This window comes from Moschus berezovskii, chromosome 11 (assembly GCF_049115385.1).
Source record: "Moschus berezovskii isolate FMDL1 chromosome 11, NW_MosBer_1.0, whole genome shotgun sequence".
NCBI lineage: Eukaryota > Metazoa > Chordata > Mammalia > Artiodactyla > Moschidae > Moschus > Moschus berezovskii.
The window spans coordinates 20,465,073-20,484,564 of NC_142470.1; the positions used below are offsets into that span (position 1 = coordinate 20,465,073).

Consider the following 19,492-nt stretch of genomic DNA (forward strand, 5'->3'; position numbering starts at 1 on the left):
TATAATTAACATTATCATTATTATTGCTGACAATAATCTTAATGATACACGATTTTTAAAAGCCTCTATTCAATATGCTAAGTTTCAAGTTCTTATCATCAAGAACTCATTTATCTATTTTCTATAGTCTAAAGGAAATTTTTGGATGCAATCTCAAAAACGACAGAACGATCTCTGTCCATTTCCAAGGCAAACCATTCAATATCACAGTAATCCAAGCCATGCCCCAATCAGTAACGCGGAAGAAGCCGAAGTTGAATGGTTCTATGAAGACCTACAAGCCCTTTTAGAACTAACATCCCAAAAAGATGTCCTTTTCATTATAGGGGACTGGAATGCAAAAGTAGGAAGTCAAGAAACACCTGGAGTAACAGGCAAATTTGGCCTTGGAGCATGGAATGATGCAGGGCAAAGGCTAATAGAGTTTTGCCAAGAGGACGCACTGGTCATAGCAAACACCCTCTTCCAACAACACAAGAGAAGACTCTACACATGGACATCACCAGATGGCCAACACTGAAATCAGATTGATTATATTCTTTGCAGCGGAAGATGGAGAAGATCTATACAGTTAGCAAAAACAAGACTGGGAGCTGACTGTGGCTCGGATCATTAACTCCTTACTGCAAATTCAGACTTAAATTGAAGAAAGCAGGGAAAACCACTAGACCATTCAGGTGTGACCTAAATCAAATCCCTTATGATTGTACAGTGGAAGTGAAAAACAGATTTAAAGGACTAGATCTGATAGACTGAGTGCCTGATGAAGTATGGATGGAGATTCATGACATTGTACAGGAGACAGGGACCAAGACCATCCCCATGGAAAAGAAATGCAAAAAAGCGAAATGGCTGTCTGGGGAGGCCTTACAAATAGCTGTGAAAAAAAGAGAAGCGAAAAGCAAAGGAGAAAAGGAAAGATAAGCATCCGAATGCAGAGTTCCAAAGAATAGCAAGGAGAGAGATAAGAAAGCCTTCCTCAGCAATCGATGCAAAGAAATAGAGGAAAACAACAGAATAGGAAACACTATTCCTATTTCTCTTCAAGAAAATTAGAGATACCAAGGGAACATTTCATGCAAAAATGGGCTCAATAAAGGACAGAAATGGTAGGGACCTAACAGAAGCAGAAGATATTAAGAAGAGGTGGCAAGAATACACAGAAGAACTGTACAAAAAAGACCTTCACAACCCAGATAATCACAATGGTGTGATCACTCACCTAGAGCCAGACATCCTGGAATGTGAAGTCAAGTGGGCCTTAGGAAGCATCACTACGAACAAAGCTAGTGGAGGTGATGGAATTCCAGTTGAGCTATTTCAAATCCTGAAAGATGATGCTGTGAAAGTGCTGCACTCAATATGCCAGCAAATTTGGAAAATTCAGCGGTGCCACAGGACTGGAAAAGGTCAGTTTTCATTCCAATCCCAAAAAAGGCAATGCCAAAGAATGCTCAAACTACCGCACAATTGCACTCATCTCACACGCTAGTAAAGTGATGCTCAAAATTCTCCAAGCCAGGCTTCAGCAATACGTGAACCATGAACTTCCAGATGTACAAGCTGGTTTTAGAAAAGGCAGAGGAACCAGAGATCAAATTTCCAACATTCGCTGGATCATCAAAAAAGCAAGAGAGTTCCAGAAAAGCATCTATTTCTGATTTATTGACTATACCAAAGCCTTTGACTGTGTGGATCACAATCAACTGTGGAAAATTCTGAAAGAGATGGGACCAGACCACCTGACCTGCCTCTTGAGAAACCTATATGCAGGTCAGGAAGCAACAGTAGGAACTGGACATGGAACAACAGACTGGTTCCAAATAGGAAAAGGAGTATGTCAAGGTTGTATATTGTCACCCAGCTTATTTAACTTACATGCAGAGTACATCATGAGGAATGCTGGGCTGGAAGAAGCACAAGGTGGAATCAAAATTGCCGGGAGAAATATCAATCACCTCAGATATGCAGATAACACCACCCTTATGGCAGAAAGTGAGGAGGAACTCAAAAGCCTCTTGATGAAAGTGAAAAAGGAGAGTGAAAAAGTTGGCTTGAAGCTCAACATTCAGAAAACTAAGATCATGGCATCCAGTCCCATCACTTCATGGGAAATAGATAGGGAAACGGTGGAAACAGTGTCAGACTTTATTTTGGGGGGCTCCAAAATCACTGCGGATGCTGATTGAAGCCAGGAAATTAAAAGACGCTTGCTCCTTGGAAGGAAAGTTATGACCAACCTAGATAGCATATCAAAAAGCAGAGACATTACTTTGCCAACCAAGGTCCGTCTAGTCAAGGCTATGGTTTTTCCTGTGGTCATGTATGGATGTGAGAGTTGGACTGTGAAGAAAGCTGAGCGCCGAAGAATTGATGCTTTTGAACTTGGTGTTAGAGAAGACTCTTGAGAGTCCCTTGGACTGCAAGGAGATCCAACCAGTCCATTCTAAAGGAGATCAGTCCTGTGTGTTCATTGGAAGGACTGATGCTAAAGCTGAAACTCCAATACTTTGGCCACCTCATGTGAAGAGTTGACTCACTGGAAAAGACTCTGATGCTGGGAGGGATTGGGGGCAGGAGGAGAAAGGGAAGACAGAGAATGAGATGGCTGGATGGCATCACCGACTCGATGGACATGCGTTTGAGTGAACTCCAGGAGTTGGTGATGGACAGGGAGGCCTGGTATGCCATGATCCATGGGGTCGCGAAGAGTTGGACACAACTGAGCGACTGAACTGAAAGGAAATTTATTTCAGGATTTTTATTATCACTTTCTATAAGCAGTGTTTTATATATACTTCTCACAATAGAAATGCTCATAAGAAGTATGAGTTCACATTAGCAACCTCCACCTGGAACACTTCTCTAAGGAAATTCTCTTTTGAGTTCTATAAACCAACTGTACATTATAATTAACATAACTAAATCACTTTCTGAAAAATATCACTGTAAATACAAACTTGTCCTCTCTATTTAGAATCAGAATTCAAACCAAAGTAATGCAGAATTGTTTCCACATGCAGCACATCAGTGATATTTCCAGAGTCAGCATTTCTTCCTACGCAAAGGGATCTGCATATTAAAAAAAAAAAAACCTTGGAGACGGGAATGAAGCCATTTTAACTGAAATGGATAGAATCTAGGAGGAAGAGAAGTAAGTGAAAAAAAATAAGGCTGAAGAAGTCAGCAGAAGTCAGATCATAACAATCATGTAAGAAATAATGAGCATTTTGAACTTTTCCCTGAATGAATGGGCAATCAGTCATTTAAGTAATTAATTTAGGATAACATGATTAGACTTTCATCTTATAATACATAGTTGGCTGGAGCGTAGAAAAAGAAGGCTTAGAAACATGGGAGGAAAGAACACCAAGGGAGAAAATGCCATAACAATCTAGAAAAACCATGACCATCTGCAATAAGAAAGCAGCAGTAGGATGAGAGAGACATGACTGCTTTGTAGGAGATAACACTGACAGGATCTGGTGACTGACTGGATGTCAGACTAAGGATGCAGTCACCCAAATTTCTGGCTTGATCCTAGCTAGGAGAGTGGAAACAGTCATTGATTCCTTATTAGAGAAAATGAAGATATGAGAGCAAGAGAGAACACAACTGCAGACACGCTGATCTTGAAGAGTCTATGGTATCCAAGTGGAGCTGCCTAGTAACTGGGTGGAAGTGTGAGCCTGAAGCCCAGAGGCAAGTTTCACGTGGAAAAATGAAAGTCATCAACATACAAATGATAAAGAAAGTCCTAAAACTGATACAAACTTAAAAAGAAAAGAATACATTAAAAGAGGGAAGGGGTTCTCATTCAGAGAGGGAGAAGAGGCAGCAAAGGAGTTTGAGATGAAAGAGTAAGAGATACTCTGAATAACTGTCACAGAAGCCAAGAAAAGACAGTATTCAAGAAATGTTAAGCACATTGGAAAAGACTCTGATGCTGGGAAAGATTGAAGGCAGGAGAAGGGGACGACAGAGGATGAGATGGTTGGATGGCATCGCCAACTCGATGGGCATGAGTTTGAGCAAGCTCCAGGAGTTGGTGATAGACAGCGAAGCCTGGCGTGCTGCAGTCCATGGGGTCACAAAGAGTCGGACACGACTGAGCGACTGAACTGAACTGAGGTGACATTTTAGAAGAAGTTTAGCAAGATAAGTAAGAGTCAGAATTAAGAGAAGGAAAACAAAAAAGAAGATTAAAAGACAAAATAGAGTTAATCAGCAGGAAGGACAGAAAGAGATTCAAAGCACTTTGGAGAATCAAGCTGAGACATAATGATGGACATCTCATCCACTGAAACAGAAGGCAAAGAAAGAACAAAAGATACAAAAGAGGTAAACTAATGAGTCAAGTAACAGGAAGTTTAAGGGGTCTCCTTTTGATAGCTTCTGCTTTCTCAGGAAGTAGGAAGACCATCTGTGGAGAATACTTTGTTTCTTAAGTTTGAAGAAAGAAAATAAAAATGTTTGAAATAGCCTGATGGGGAACATAAGAGCTGCTCTGCAGACCTGACAGCTCCTGCAGGGACCAGAGACTGAGGCCCGAGTACACTCACCAGGGCAGTCTGTGATTGTCCTCCATGAGTACTCAACAGAGTACTTTTGTGTAAGCCACAGAGACAAAATGAACCAAAATTTAGGTTTTACCAGATGCATATGATAGAAATTCAACAAAGCAAAGAAACTGAAAATTCTAGCTAGCATTTTAAAGTGATGGACAATGAATCTGCTTGCTTATATGGGAAGCATTTGACAGAGAAGCGTGTCAAGGAAATGCAGATGACAAAAGCAACAAAGAGTAAAAAGGATAAGGGATTAGTGGTAGGAGCAGGATGTTTAAATTAATGATCTCAAAGGTGATGCTAATTTCCGGTAATGGTGAGATAGCTTCATGAAAGAATAGCAAAAGTGTTAGTCTCTCAGTTGTGTCCGACCCTTTGTGGCGCCATGGGCTGTAGCCCACCAGGCTCCTCTGTCTATGGAAATCTCCAGGCAAGAATACTGGAGGGGGTTGCCATTTCCTTCTCTTAAGGGGTCGTCCCAACCCGGGGATTGAACCCAGGTCTTCCGCATTGCAGCAAGATTCTTTACCATCTGAGCCGCCAGGGAAGCCAGGAGTCTGGGTGTTCTGCTCACAATACACTGAATGGAATGGTGGCACAACCTTACGAGAAATGAAGGAATGTAAGCCAGAAGTCTTCAACAAGCAAGAAGAGATGCATTACCCCAAATATGTAAGACTCAACAACAGGAATTTTACCAGAAAGGGTTTTATAGGCACAACAGCATAACGAAGGAAACCCCTCCTACCCTTTCCTACATTAAGGTCATGTAGAGAGGCAAAGAAGGTACAAGTTCCAGAAAACAGGGATTTCCCTCCAGAGAAAGACAGGTGTTATTTAAGCAAATTAAAAAGTAACATTCAGGAAAGAATTTTAAGATGCAAATGATTATGTTAACATTAGAAGAAGAGTAAGAAAGTTTTTAAAAGGGGGGGTAATAGGTAGGGGAACAAGAATGAAACGAGATGTGTGTGTATAAGCGCTAATATCTTTGGGCAAGTAAAGGCATCAATGAAATGAGATTTGGTGGAGTCACTTCACAAGAAGATAGCTAAGAGGACAGGTTTCAAGAATTCTCTGGAAGAAAAGACATCAAACCTCTCAGGAGTCTGCCAGTGCCCGGAACAAGTGCAATTTTTAATAGGAAAGTCTGTTTCTGGAGTTTGTGAAGACTTAAGACTTCTCTGAATAGAGCCAAGTGAAATTTGGATGAATTGTATTGGCTTAAGGCTACAGGCTAAGACCATCAGGCAAAAGCCTCATTAACTTGGCCTGTTAACGGAGAAAAGCACACAGTCTATCTCAGATGATAGAAATCAACATTTGTCCTTGACTACAGATAAGCCCCAGCTTGGAGTTTTGCTAAGTTTCACAATACCCAGTAGAATGTGATAAAGAAATAAAAACATCTCATTACTAAATAAGGCACCCCTCCTTTATGCTTGATTCCTCATTTGTAAAATGAAGGGGTTGAACTAGAACCACTACCATTAAGTTAAGCATCAACCCTCTCTCTCCTCCACAAAAGGAGGCAGCAAACCTCACATATAAACTACCAGTTGGGAGTAAGACTAACGATTTGATAAAGCCTCTTAAACACATGCTAAGTACTATAGGTTCTGTGCCAGATATTGAGGAAAGACATAAAAATGAATACTATATTAACTACATAAGGTGATGAATGCTAACTAAACTTACTATGGTAATCTGTTTGCAATGTATGTAAGTCAAGACATTATGTGGCACACCTGAAACTTATACAGTACTGCAGGTTGATCACATGTCAATAAAAATGAAAGGAAAAAATGAAATTATCTTTAAAGCACCTATGCCCCCATTACCATCAAAACTAGGGCTTCCCAGGTGGCTCAGCAGTAAAGAATCCACCTGCCAACCCAGGAGACAGTCTGGAAGCTCCCCTGGAGGAGGAACTGGCAATCCACTCCAGCATTCTTGCCTGGGAAATCCCATGGACAGAGAAGACTGGCAGGCTATAGTCCATGGAGTCGCAGAGTCGGACATGGCTACCCACTCCAGTATTCTTGTCTGGAGAATTCCACGGACAGAGGAGCCTGGTGGGCTACAGTCCACGGGGTCACAAAAAATTGGACACTACAGAGCAACTTACACTTTCACTTTTTTCTCTCACAGTAATCAAATAGTGAAATACATATTTTAAAAAGGGTGGTAATGGCTTTTTTCGCCTACAAGATTGGCAAATAACATAAAAGGCTGACAATATTCAGCCTACCAAAGACATGGGAGTATATGTATTCTCATCGCTTTTGGAAGGATTGAATTTGATAAGCAATAAAGATTATTTTGGAATTTTGAACTGCACACACTTTAATAATTCCAGTTTTAGAAATCTATAAAAATATTCACACACATGCACAAAAATATTTACAATGATGTCCACTGCAACATTTTTTATAATGGAAGAAAGCCACCTAAATGTCTATCAATATTGGAATAGTAAAATAAATTATATCAAATGCAGATAATAGAATACTCTACACCTCTTGAAAAGAACTACCTGACTGGACAACCTCCAAAACAAATGAAAAGGAATCAAATACAGAAAACAGACATAGGATAGCTGCATTTTGGTTTTTAAAAATTAGTAAATATTTGTATATTTTTAATGTAAGGGGGAAAAATGAAATATCAATATGATGATACATGCACAGAAAAAGGGAAAGTGATACACTGATGTGTTATAAAGTGGTGGTCAAAGAGACGGCTAAGAAAAAAATTTACATTTACTTCTATCATTTTAAATTTTTTACACAGACGTGTTACTTTTGAAGTTAAAAAATGAAGTTTATTTCGTTTTTTTGTAAACTGACACAAGCAGAGAAGGAGAGATCCAGGTAGAAAAAAAAGCTAGGAGCATAAAAGAACATAACATATTCAGTTACTGCTGAAAGGATGACTGTCTGGTCCTGCTCACTCTCTTCCTTTTCACATCTCTGCAGATAAGCCTCTATCCCCTGAAGCCCACCATCTGTGAGCCATAAACCTCAAGACTTTGCCTATTATGGAGACAGACAGATAAGCACCTAAGCACAGAGCCCAACCACAAAATAAAAAAGTCAATGCTGAAGACGTCTAAGAAAAACACTGAAATTCAAAAAAATTTAAAAAGATAAAATCCACTTTCTAATTCATAAATGCTACAACAGAGAAAATGTATAATTTATCACCGTAACAGTGGCTACCAACAGAACTCTCCCAATATTCATTTCAATTCTGCCTGGATACCAATTCCGTTTTGCGAGCCCGTAGAAATACAAATTCCAATTTCATGAGGTTGTTAAATGGTTGACAATGGACTTATGTAATAAGACCCAGCTCTGTTACCAGATCCTAAATCCCAAAATCAGCTTTGAAATTACATGAGCCAAGAAAATCAGTTACTGATTACAGTGGCCCTCAACACAGAATGAGCATATCCTTTTACGCTACCGGTGTATATTTTTCTACATGATAAATTAATAATTACCCTGGTATGCCTAAAGACCAGAATCTGTATCAGAGGTAACACGGCAGAACACTGGTAATCTGCAACTTCACACCTGTTCCTAAACTTAACCTCTGTTAAGAAATGCAGGCCAAAAGTTGCTAAATTCAAGCCATAGTTAAGAACTGTTGGTACAACCCAAATGCGCCTATAAACCTTATGTAAAGTATAATTAACATTTTTGCAAGTGAATAATGCAATGGTTTAAAAATTCTGTCATGACTCTTCCTTACATACTTATGTCAGGATTTCTGAAATTTTACATAAGAATGCCAGACTATTTTGATGTTCAATATCATACCTACTGAAAAAGAATAAACATTAGTTAGGAAAAAGTGACAATTGCAGTGCAATAAAGTAATCAAAAAAATGAATATAAATATTCACCCAAGGAAATTAATTATCCTCAGTAAATTAAAAGATAAAAATGCTTTTCATTCATAGACTTAATACTTCAGAGAATTGAGTATGTGTAAATTAATGTGTTACCTTTGTGGGAAAAGCTGGCTAACTAACATCAAGAGACTGATTCTGTATGTATATACATACCCTTTTGAAGACAGAGACATACACAAACAGGCAGTTTTACACATAGTTCTTCAACTGCCTGTAAAGAAGCTAAAGTTCTGTACAGTTTACAGAACACTAGCACATATAGTTTCTCACTGGATTTAATATTCACATCTCCTTGAGGCAGATGGATGGAGACATAAATTTTATCACTCATGGATAGAAAGATAATTAACGAAACACCTAATTTATTAACATCAGTCTTCTGACTCTAAACCCAGTATTCTTTCCATTACACTACTCTGCTTCTTTTCTAAAAATACCCATGAAAATAATCAAGCTGTTTCATTTTTTTCCATCTTTACCACCTTGGACCAGAAAAAATTCTTAAGGAAAAAGTTCACCTGTATTTTCATATTATGAATACAGGTTAAACACATTTCATTTTATGGACTTATTTTAGTGGAATTTTACTTACATAAAATAATTTGAAATAAGCAAGTCACTGTTTAAAATTTTCTTATTTCTTATTTCACAAATTAAACTTGAACCAAACTGAAAAATCCTGTTTATAAGTGAGAACAAGAAGTAAAGTAAAACACTATGCCAGGGACTTACATTCTCCATATCATCCTGAAAGACAAAACTTCCTTCTCCTAAAACTTAAAATCCCCTCTCCACAATTCCCCCCTCTTCAAATCAGTACTTAAAAACTTAAGTGTTTCACTTTATTACTTCCCTCTGAAGGAAATTTCATAAGCCAATTTTAGCTAATTTTATACTAGTTTCTTATTAGTTCTAAATTTGGTTTTATTTATAACATCCGTGTTTTCCTATTATGGAAATATCTTAAAAGTGAAAAACAAACCTGTTTTCAGCAATGTCTTCAAAATTTGTAATTTTACAGCTTCCTCTTTTATACAAAATACATGCTTGCAGCAGAAATTGTTTTTCAGAACTACCAGCAAAATCCTCTAGTTCAGTTATCTAATTATTTTATAATGCTATATCTTGCTTTAGTGACATTTTTTTTACTAGCCTGAATACAACATTAACAAAACACATTCATACTCTAATTTTAAATTCTGCAATCACGAATTATACATTCCATTTAAGCTACAGTCAGAAATAACAACCTAGAAATTTTTTTGGCATAAATATGGAATAAAGAATCATGAAGTCTCAAATTGCATTTTGTCAAGTATTTAGAAATGCTAGAAAGCAACACAATACTGAGGTGTTATGGAATAGGGATTCTAATCACTAGCTGTAAAATGTTTCTAAATCCAGAAAACACTTCCAATGAAAGGTTACTAAATCATATGTAACAAACTTCCAATGATAACTGCAGAAGTACTGATATATTTAGGCAGTGAAGGAAGAGTCACCCAATTCCAGATTTGTTTCAGGTTTATAGTTATCTTTCTATTCAGTAAACATTTGGAAAGAACGGATACATCTTAAAAGATAAACTGTTACAAAATTTAAGGCTTTAAAGATACTTATGTATCACCCTAGACTCATAAATAATAATTAATTGTGCCTTTGGCCACAATGATGCAGTTTTTTAGCCACAAGATAAAAATCTACAACAAGTGAGTTGCCAAGGATTTCAAATATGAAAAAAAGATTTAAAAAATCGTAACTGCTATACCTCTAACGGCTTTACTATTATCACAAGAATCAACACATGCAAATTTTAATTTGAAACAGTATATACCCCTTAACCACCAAAATTAAAATGGCCTAAGAGCAGGAAATGTGATATACAAATATTTAAGTGAGTGAAAAACATGGACACCTTATCCACTGTCTATGAATCATGTGGAATTCTCTAATTTTAAATGAAGTGAAAAGAAATAATTGCAAATAAAGTATATTTTTAAGAATCTAAATAGTAACATGTTTGTGACTATTAACGTAACCAACAACTTTGAAGGCTGCTTTGAAAGCAAAATTTCAAAAGTTTAATATAAAGGCTTGAATATTTTACAATTATTTTTGCTTCCTTGTAAACAAAATTTTTGAATGATTTTACTATTTTTTCAACATAGATACAATCACAGACATATGCCATCCTGCTTCAGGTGCCATTCTCTGAAGGACCATACATTTCTAGTGAAATTTTTCTTCCTAAATTAAATCAAGGAATAAAAAGACTGTCCCTATTTTCCCATCATCATTTGTTAAATGTAAAACATCAGAATTATATATTTCTAGGACAGTAAGTCTCTGGAAACTGTATTTCCCACTGACAAGTAAGATGTAATGTAATTATAACATTTCCACACTGAAATTTGTATTGTGTATATTTTACCACAATGTTGTTTTTTATCATTTCTATTTGGTGTATCTTATCTGACTCTCCCTTCAGAAAATCTCAGCAAATTGAATTTTCTTCTAAAATGAGAAAAAGAAAAACATTGGTCTGATTCCCATGGAGCTCTTTAAAAAAAAAAAAAAAACTTAAAATATGATGACTCGTATTTCAGAAAACATGGCATCTCTCCATATGCCAGCATTTTTCACATATACAGTTCTGTGTGCCAGAAATCTCAACCATTGGTTTTTGCTTTTTTCCAATCAGTATAAGAAGCAACACTACAATGTTTCTCAAACTTTGACCAGCAGATAACCTGCATCAGAATCAACTGAGATGCTTGTTTTAATGCAAATTCCTGGCCTTACTACAGGTCATCTACATCAGAAGATCTTGACACCATTTCCACCAAGCACCTTAACTGTGATTCTGACTTTCATCAGATAATTCTGACTTTCTGGCTTCATTGAAGCCTCTCTGAGCCACAGATATAAAAGAAGAAAGAAAATTCTCCTTTTCTGAGATACATTTTGGACCCAGTGGCCCCTCTGCCAACCTGTGAATATTGCACCTCTCAGCTCACTTTCCTGTATTTGAAAACCAGATGTGGAACTTATAAATCTCCTGATCCCAAGGTCACATCACATACCAATTATATCAGAATGGGTGGAGGTGGCATCAATATTTGTAAAATTCTCTAGTAGAGTCCCATGTGTAACAAGGTTTGGAAACCACTGCCTTAGCTATTGGCTTTAGCAGACACAGATTAGAAAAATCTTAACTAAATACACTATGCTGGTATTAAGTTTTTTAATTGCCAGATATATGTATATATTTTCATTTTTATTTTAATCCAGTAAGGAAATTTTTTCAATGCATTAGATTAAAGCTTAAGAGTATCTTTTTGAGAGAATGTAAAACAACAACAAAAATATTGTTTCACGCTGAATGTAACTAATATAGGATCATATCATGCATTTAAAGTTCAGAGAAAAATCTGTTATTTCATTTGCATACTAATTTCAGTGATTATATTTGGGAAATCGTGGAAAAGCCAATACAAAAATTCAAAATTTGTGCTTTAGATATTTAAAAGCACTCCAAATATTCTGTTAACTCCAAGCAAATTTTCCTAAATTTAGAATAGATGGAATATTGTCATTAACATTAAACACTACATTTTGCATTATCTTTTTCCAGTTTCTGACTTGGTATCTCACTTCCCTGAAAGAAAATCATAATTTTGATATATTTCCCTCTATTCTTTACTAATTCCCATAGATGCTGGTTATATCATACAACCTGTTACCATCACTTGATGAAATCTAATGGACCATAAAGAAAAAAATGTTTAAATCTTAACTCGTTTAACAAAAGCAAACTAATCAACCATAACACACCATTTTTGACTATTCAATTTCAACCTGCACTTTATCCACAATGTAACACAATAAAGTGCAACAAACTATAACTCTATAAGTTATCCCCAAAAAGTGAGGCATTTTTCAAAACCATACTGTTCAGACATTCAATACTGTAAATATTTTTACAGGCTTTCAACATGCAAAAACACATTTCACTACACTTTACAGGCCTCAAAGTTCATGACAACCATGCTAATGCACTTTTCTTTGAGAAAAATGAATACTAAACCAAAATTTTTTAAATTCATCTTTAACATATTTAAAGCATCTTAAAGATTAAAAGAATAATCCTAAATTTTCCCTTCACTGCTCAGAAAAGTCCTATGTGCAGTTATCCATGATACAAACTCAAAAAAAAAAAAAATTATCCAAACTAAAGCTAAAAGGAAAACTTCAATTTCAATAAGCATATTTTTACCACTTCTAAAGGAATCATACTGAAAAGCAAGGCAAAAGAGTAGGGTCATATCCTGATACAGAATGCACAAATAAGGCAGTTACTATTATATCTGCAAAGAAAGAACACTATTTTGATTAAGTTCCAAGACTCTGCACATAATGTAATCCCCAAAATCAATACCCAAAGCCACTTACAAACAGGAAAAGGCAACATTTGTATCTGTTGTTAAATTCAGATGAGTACTCAAAGTAAAAATCAAAGGTAAGCATAATATACAGTGTTTTAAACATCAACAGTTATCCTTCCCTCATAGGAACCAAGTTACTGATACCAAGAATTGTTTCCTAATCTTTATGTAAAACAGAAATGTATAAAGATGAATGTTGGTTCCAATAAAAGAGAAATATGCTTATAAGCTTACTTCAAGATATTCAAAATAATCAAAAAAGGAAAGATGAGCACAGAGCAGAAAGGAGAACCACTTAAAAGCCGTATGTTACGTCAGAAGTACTTCAACTTTAGCTTAGAAATGACCCAACTAGGAGAGACTCGACTGCCATCACAGGGTCTGCACAGTTCAACAAGGCTCATTCATTAATTGGAAGAAAAAGTATAATAACAAGGTTTCGTTGTTTTTTCTTTTAAAAAGAAAAGAAAGTGAAAGTGAAAGTATAGTCACTCAGTTGTGTCTGACTCTTTGCGACCCCATGGATTGTAGACTACCATGTTCCTCCGTCCATAGGATTTTCCAGGGAAGAGTACTGGTGTGGGTTGCCATTTCCTTCTCCAGAGATCTTCCCGACCCAGGGATTGAACCCGGGTCTCTCACATTGTAGGCAGACACTTTACTGTCTGCGAGCCTTGTATTAATTAGGCCTTTCAGGTGGTGACATAGTAGGATAATTTTACCTACAAAGGGCTCTGATCTGTATCTACATTCTATTTTTCAACACTAAAATTCACGTGTGGTAAACAAAATTATATTTCATTTACTATACCATTCTCACGATACATTAGCAAAATATCAAAAGAACAAGCAAAATTAGAAAGCACATGAAATAGAGCTCGGCCATCATTTGTCATTAGTAAAACGCACTACAGCTGCTATAAACACAAACCCCACACCAAGTGTTCTCTGAGGATGCAGAGAAACTGGGACCCTTATATATTGCTGGTGGGAAGTAAAACTGTGCAGCCAATTTGGAAAACATTTTGTTCACGCCTTAGAAGTTAGGCATAAGCTTACCACATGACCAAGCAATCCTACTTCTTGAAATCTAGTCAAGAGAAATAAAAACATTAAGGTGAATTCCTAAGTAAAATGTGGTATACGGAATATTATTCAGCAATTTAAAAGAACAAGATATTGATAAATGCCACAACATACATGAAGCCCAAAAACATTATGCTAGGTGAAAGAAGGCCTTCCCTTGTGGCTCAGATGTTAAGAATCCGACTGCAATGCGGGAGACCCCAGTTCGATCCCTGGGTTGGGAAGATCCCCTGGAGAAGGGAAAGGCTACCCACTCCAGTATTCTGGCATGGAGAATTCCATGGACTGTATAGTCCATGGGGTCTCAAAGAGTCGGGCATGACTAAGTGACTTTCAACACCACCAGGTGAAAGAATCCAGAACAAAGTCTCCATACTGTGTGACTCTGTCTGTATGGAATTTCTGGAAAAGAAAACTTCATAGAAACAGAACAGAATCAGTGGTTGGCTGGGGCTAGTAATCAGAATGCTTGATACTGTCTGAAAGTTTTTCAAAATAGTCATTCAAAGTGACTTGTAATAACACTCTTAAATCCTGATCAAAATCTCTCATGCCCTTTTGCTTTGTTTTTAATTCTGTTAACAAATGTTGCCTTACTGTTAACAACAGCCAATATGCCACTTTAAGGAATTTCACCTTGTGAACACATCACTAGCATTTTATCTGCCCTAACTCATGAAAGGCCGTCTCAAACACAGGCATCACCTAGGTACATAAGAAGGAACTGGATATGTTTAACCAGAAGAGAAGTTAAAGAGTAGGAGAACATGATAAAGGCCGTTCAGCCCTCAGAAGTTGTTTTTATCTTACCTAAAACACTGAATAAAATCAGCTTAAATACTCTCCAAGACAAATTGCCTAAGCACAATTCAGAAAATATTCAAATCACAATTCACTTCTCCTGCTTGACTTCCAATTAATTCTACAACCCAAATGCAACCCCTCTGCATATATACATGTTCACTTATCTTCCTTCCTATAGATAGATAAGAAATAAGTGACAAGAACATATATTAATATCACAACTTTTACTTGGGGAATACTTTAATATCTCTTCAAGCAGGGATCTATTTCTATAGGTTATCACGTCCATTACTTAAATAAGCATTATTTGTTAGTTTATTCAACAAATATTACAAGATACAGCAAAAGGAAGAAAAAAAAATGACCCATATCCTATTAGAGCTTGTATTCTGCCCATCAAATAAAGTCAAAAAACAAGAAGTACATATGACAATACTTGGTCATTCCTCATCACAAACATCAGAGTACTTAAGGTAATGACAACCAGGATCTGCTCCATTTCTATCTAAAGTATTAAACAGTTCCGCTACATTTCCCTGGCTTAAAAAATCACCCCAACAATGAAGTGTTAAAATTTAGTTCCACGTCTATAATCTCTTGAAAATCTTTATCAACTGCTTTATAACTTAAAAAATCTGAAACTCTTAGAGAATAAAGGAAATTAGATGTTGAGTACTAAGTGATCAGTTTATAACCAAAAAAAAAAACAAAAAACAAAAAAAACCTACAGAGCACTCTAGATGGCAGACCTAAACAACCCATACCTTACCAGAATGAAACAACAAACCATATAAACATTCTAGGACTTAAGTTATAAACATTCCCCAAAAGTTTACCAATAATGAACCAAAAGTGAATCTCAAAACTTCCTTTTTAGTCTATCTCTGTCTGTCTGCCTCTCTCTCTCTCTCTCTCACACACACAGAACTGCAAACTATCACGACCCAAATGCTTTCTAAAAAGATAAGTGAGGGTCATGCTCAGTAGCTCAGTCGTGTCCGACTCTTTGTGATCCCATAGATTGTAGCCCATCAGGCTCCTCTGTCCATGGGATTCTCCAGGCAAGATTATTGGAGTGGGTGGCTATTTCCTCCTCCAGGGGCTTTGGCCGACCCAAGGCAGGTGGATTCTTTACCACTGAGCCACCTGGGAAATCCCAATATTTCTCCAGGGGAAGCTATTATTATTTACTCCAAGAGAGATAAACCACCTAAAATACTGTAACATCAGATCAGGACAGATGTTACTTCAAATAAGTTTTACCAAAAACCACTGTGATAAAAAATATTTTCATATAGTTTACAGGTTTAATAAAAATGAATCAAATGAAGTGTTTTGTATTCTAAGTTACTGAAAATCCTAAGTTTTTAATCACCTTTTCCCATCAACACAAGCCTAATGGAACACTACCCAAGCCTGAATCCCAGGGGTTACGATAATCATTTACTCTTTAAAATAATAAATCAAAGCACAAATGCACAAACCGTTAGAAAGACATCTCTCCAGCACAACACTAAAGGACAGTTCTTTTTACCGTAATATTTGGGTAAACAGTATGGGAAGCTTAGTCTTGACAACAAAACATGGGTATATACTCAGAACTTTCAAACAATGAAAAAGCATACTACTGAAGATGCTTCCCTGGGAGGGGAGGGGCGCGCAGGGCAGATACTACAGAAGCAAATCTCTCTCAAAACTCTGTTTTGAAGTAACACCTAGCAACTTAAAATCTGCAACCACAAAAGGGATATATGCTCTTCAGATTAATCTGAAGGATCCACATAAAGCCTCTTTAAAATGAGCCGCAGCAGAGAAAAAAGACACTTTAGTCTCTGTACTGACAGTCTTAGAATTCAGATCTATCTACGCTTGGTGACTGCTAGCACTTTTCTGATGGCAAATTCAAAACATAATGTTATTCACTCAAAATTTTATAGCAAGAAACAGCTGCCAATAGAACCATTTTCCTTTTCAAAGGAAATTAAAAGCACTTACCTAAAAATATGCTAAATGCACAGAGAAGTGAGCTAAATTTAATAAGCACTACTATGTACCAAGCACTGAGCTAAGCACTTTTACATGTTATCTCATAGAATACTTTTCCCAACAGTTTTAACTTCAAGGCCTAGCCTACAGTACCTATAATAGTAACTATTACAACAGTAACTTCTGGTATACTTCAACTCTTAGTTTTGTCACCTTAGGCAGTATATAATTTTAAGTAGTACTAAGTTCCAAAATAAGTAAGATTTGTGACTGTGTTTTTATCATATTACTTTAAATTTTCTGTTAAAGAAAAAATATTAATATTTTCTATAACAAAATCAAGAGAAATACCATTTACAGTAAAACAATGATCAATTGTGACAATGAAGGTTAAACAGTAAGGTTTCAAATCTTTAAAGTGACCCTCACAATTATTTTAGGAAATATGTTTTTATAACACTTTAAAAAAATTAACTCATGGAATTTCTGTTCAGAAAGAAGAAAAAGTTCTGGAGATGGATAGTGGTGATATTTGCACAACAATGCCAATGTAAGTAATGCCACTGAAGCGTACACTTAAAATGGTTAAAACAGTAAATTTTATGTATGGACAGGCTGTGTGCGCAATCAGGCACTCAATTGTGTTTGACTCTTTTCAACCCTGTGGACTGTAGTCCACCAAGTTCCTCTGTCCATGGAATTTTCCAGGCAAGAATACTGGAGTAGGTTGCCATTTCCTACTTCAGGGAATCTTCAAACCCATGTCTCCTGCATTACCACATTTTTAAAAAGCAATTCATTCCACTATTTGATATAATTAAATATACATGTTTAAAGCTAACACTGTAAATAACATGGTTTTTTAAAAAATATCTTCAGCTTGTCATTCTACAGTAGAAACACCAGCAACCTCAAAGAGTAAAGGACAATTTTGGGCCTGATAAGATTTATTGCAATCCAGAACCATAACAGTTAATCAGCTAAAAACAGCAAGGATGAAATCTGTCCAGTCAGCAGCATGTGATGTCTTACTAGCAGTATGTTACCTTAATAAAGGTGTAAAGTATCTTGGCTGACCTAGGCACTCAATAAATGAATGGACCAGGCAGTTTACTGAGCATGTGTAATGCTTCATTTTTTAAAAAGCAGCCTTCATTTTAATAATTTAGAAAACACTTTAATAAAAAAGAATGAATGATGATAAATAGCTTAGGCTCAAGCTCACAATGACCCTAATAATTAACATCAGTAAAGCCTAAGAGATGAAAGTGTAAAAAAATTTCTATCTGAGGTTGAATATGAACCTGATGAATACTTGAGATTTGCTGTACTATTTTTAACTGAACTTTCTGGCCTTAGGTCAGTTTTGCTAGCAAAATACCAAAGTGAAAATGCTGGGAGTGAAGCCCAGAGTCTCTGCTCTGGTCTAGGAAAAGCTATGCCCTTCATGTAACCAACCCTATCCCCAGTCGAAGACTTTGAAACACTATCAGAATGTCATGCTCCCATGAAAACATGAAACAACACACTGACATGAAAATCAGTGAAAGGATTACTGACACAGTACATCACTACATTATGTGCACTGTACAGAAAGACACTCTTTAGTCAGTTCCTGCACTCTGGCCAAACGGTACTGAGTCACTCGGCAAATGATTCCAGAAACCTCAAAGAATAACCAACAGCTTCTGAAGGAAAGTCAGTCAGTCACTGGAAAGGGAGAAGACAGTTTTTCTCATCATATAGTCAATAGATTTCTCCTATTGGGGAGTAGAACAGGCATTCTGGAAGGAAATACCTAAAGGATCCAAGGATCACCTACCCAAATTCTAGTTGTCCAGAGTTAATTTAACATCCAGCACATCTTTTTCACTTTTTTCTCCTCCCCAGGATAAAAACCTACACCTCCCCACACCTTTTCCCATAAATGCATCTCTACTGCATACTAATCAAAGAGTCTGTAAAATACAACAGTCTATCCTAACAAAAGCAAGAAATAAGTAAGCATTCTACAGTGCATTTCTGATCAATCTTGTTCCTTTCTTAAACAAAGCCAACTAGCAGACTTTACGTGGCTATTAATTGGGATCTCCAAGGCCATCTCAGGAAAGAGACACAATGAAAAGGAGAGACTGACAGTACACTACAACTCAAGTGAATTCTATAGCTCCTGGGCAATAATCGCGGAAATTAAACTTACAGAAATTGGAATGCACTGAATTGTAACGATTAATGTTCACAGACAACTGGAAACATGGAAACTTCAGGCCGTGTGTTTGTTACCAGATTTCAGACTGAACTCTTTGTCATGTACCCCAGGTAAGGACTCCCCGTAGGGACAGCGACCGGGTTTCTCTCTTGCTCCGACGCGCGTCCCCAGGCAGCATGATGCTCTTTCAGAAGGGCTAGCCTGGGGTCTGATGGAGAGCAGATCTCCCCACCCGACCCCCTCCCCCAGACCCAAAAGGCAGAAGGGAAAGAAAAGAGGGGTGCTTCCTCCCAAAGCTCCAAGAACGGGGCAGCCGCAGGTGACACCAGCTCCAGGAGGCAGAAGGGAAGAATCCAAGGTGGGTCTCTCTACTCCCGGAACTCGGTCGCAGAACTGTCTGGTCTCCCCGACCCGGGCCCCGGCTGCCGGGAAGCTGGGCAGGGTGGGGCGTGACCTCCCCCCGCCGCCCGCCGCC

At 37.1% G+C, this 19,492-nt stretch overlaps 1 protein-coding gene across 6 annotated transcripts in view; it reads right to left on the reverse strand.

Annotated features, from left to right (window-relative positions):
* Positions 1 to 19,492, reverse strand: part of ROCK2 (Rho associated coiled-coil containing protein kinase 2) — a 137,982-nt gene that overhangs the window by 117,781 nt on the left and 709 nt on the right. The window lies entirely within an intron of this gene.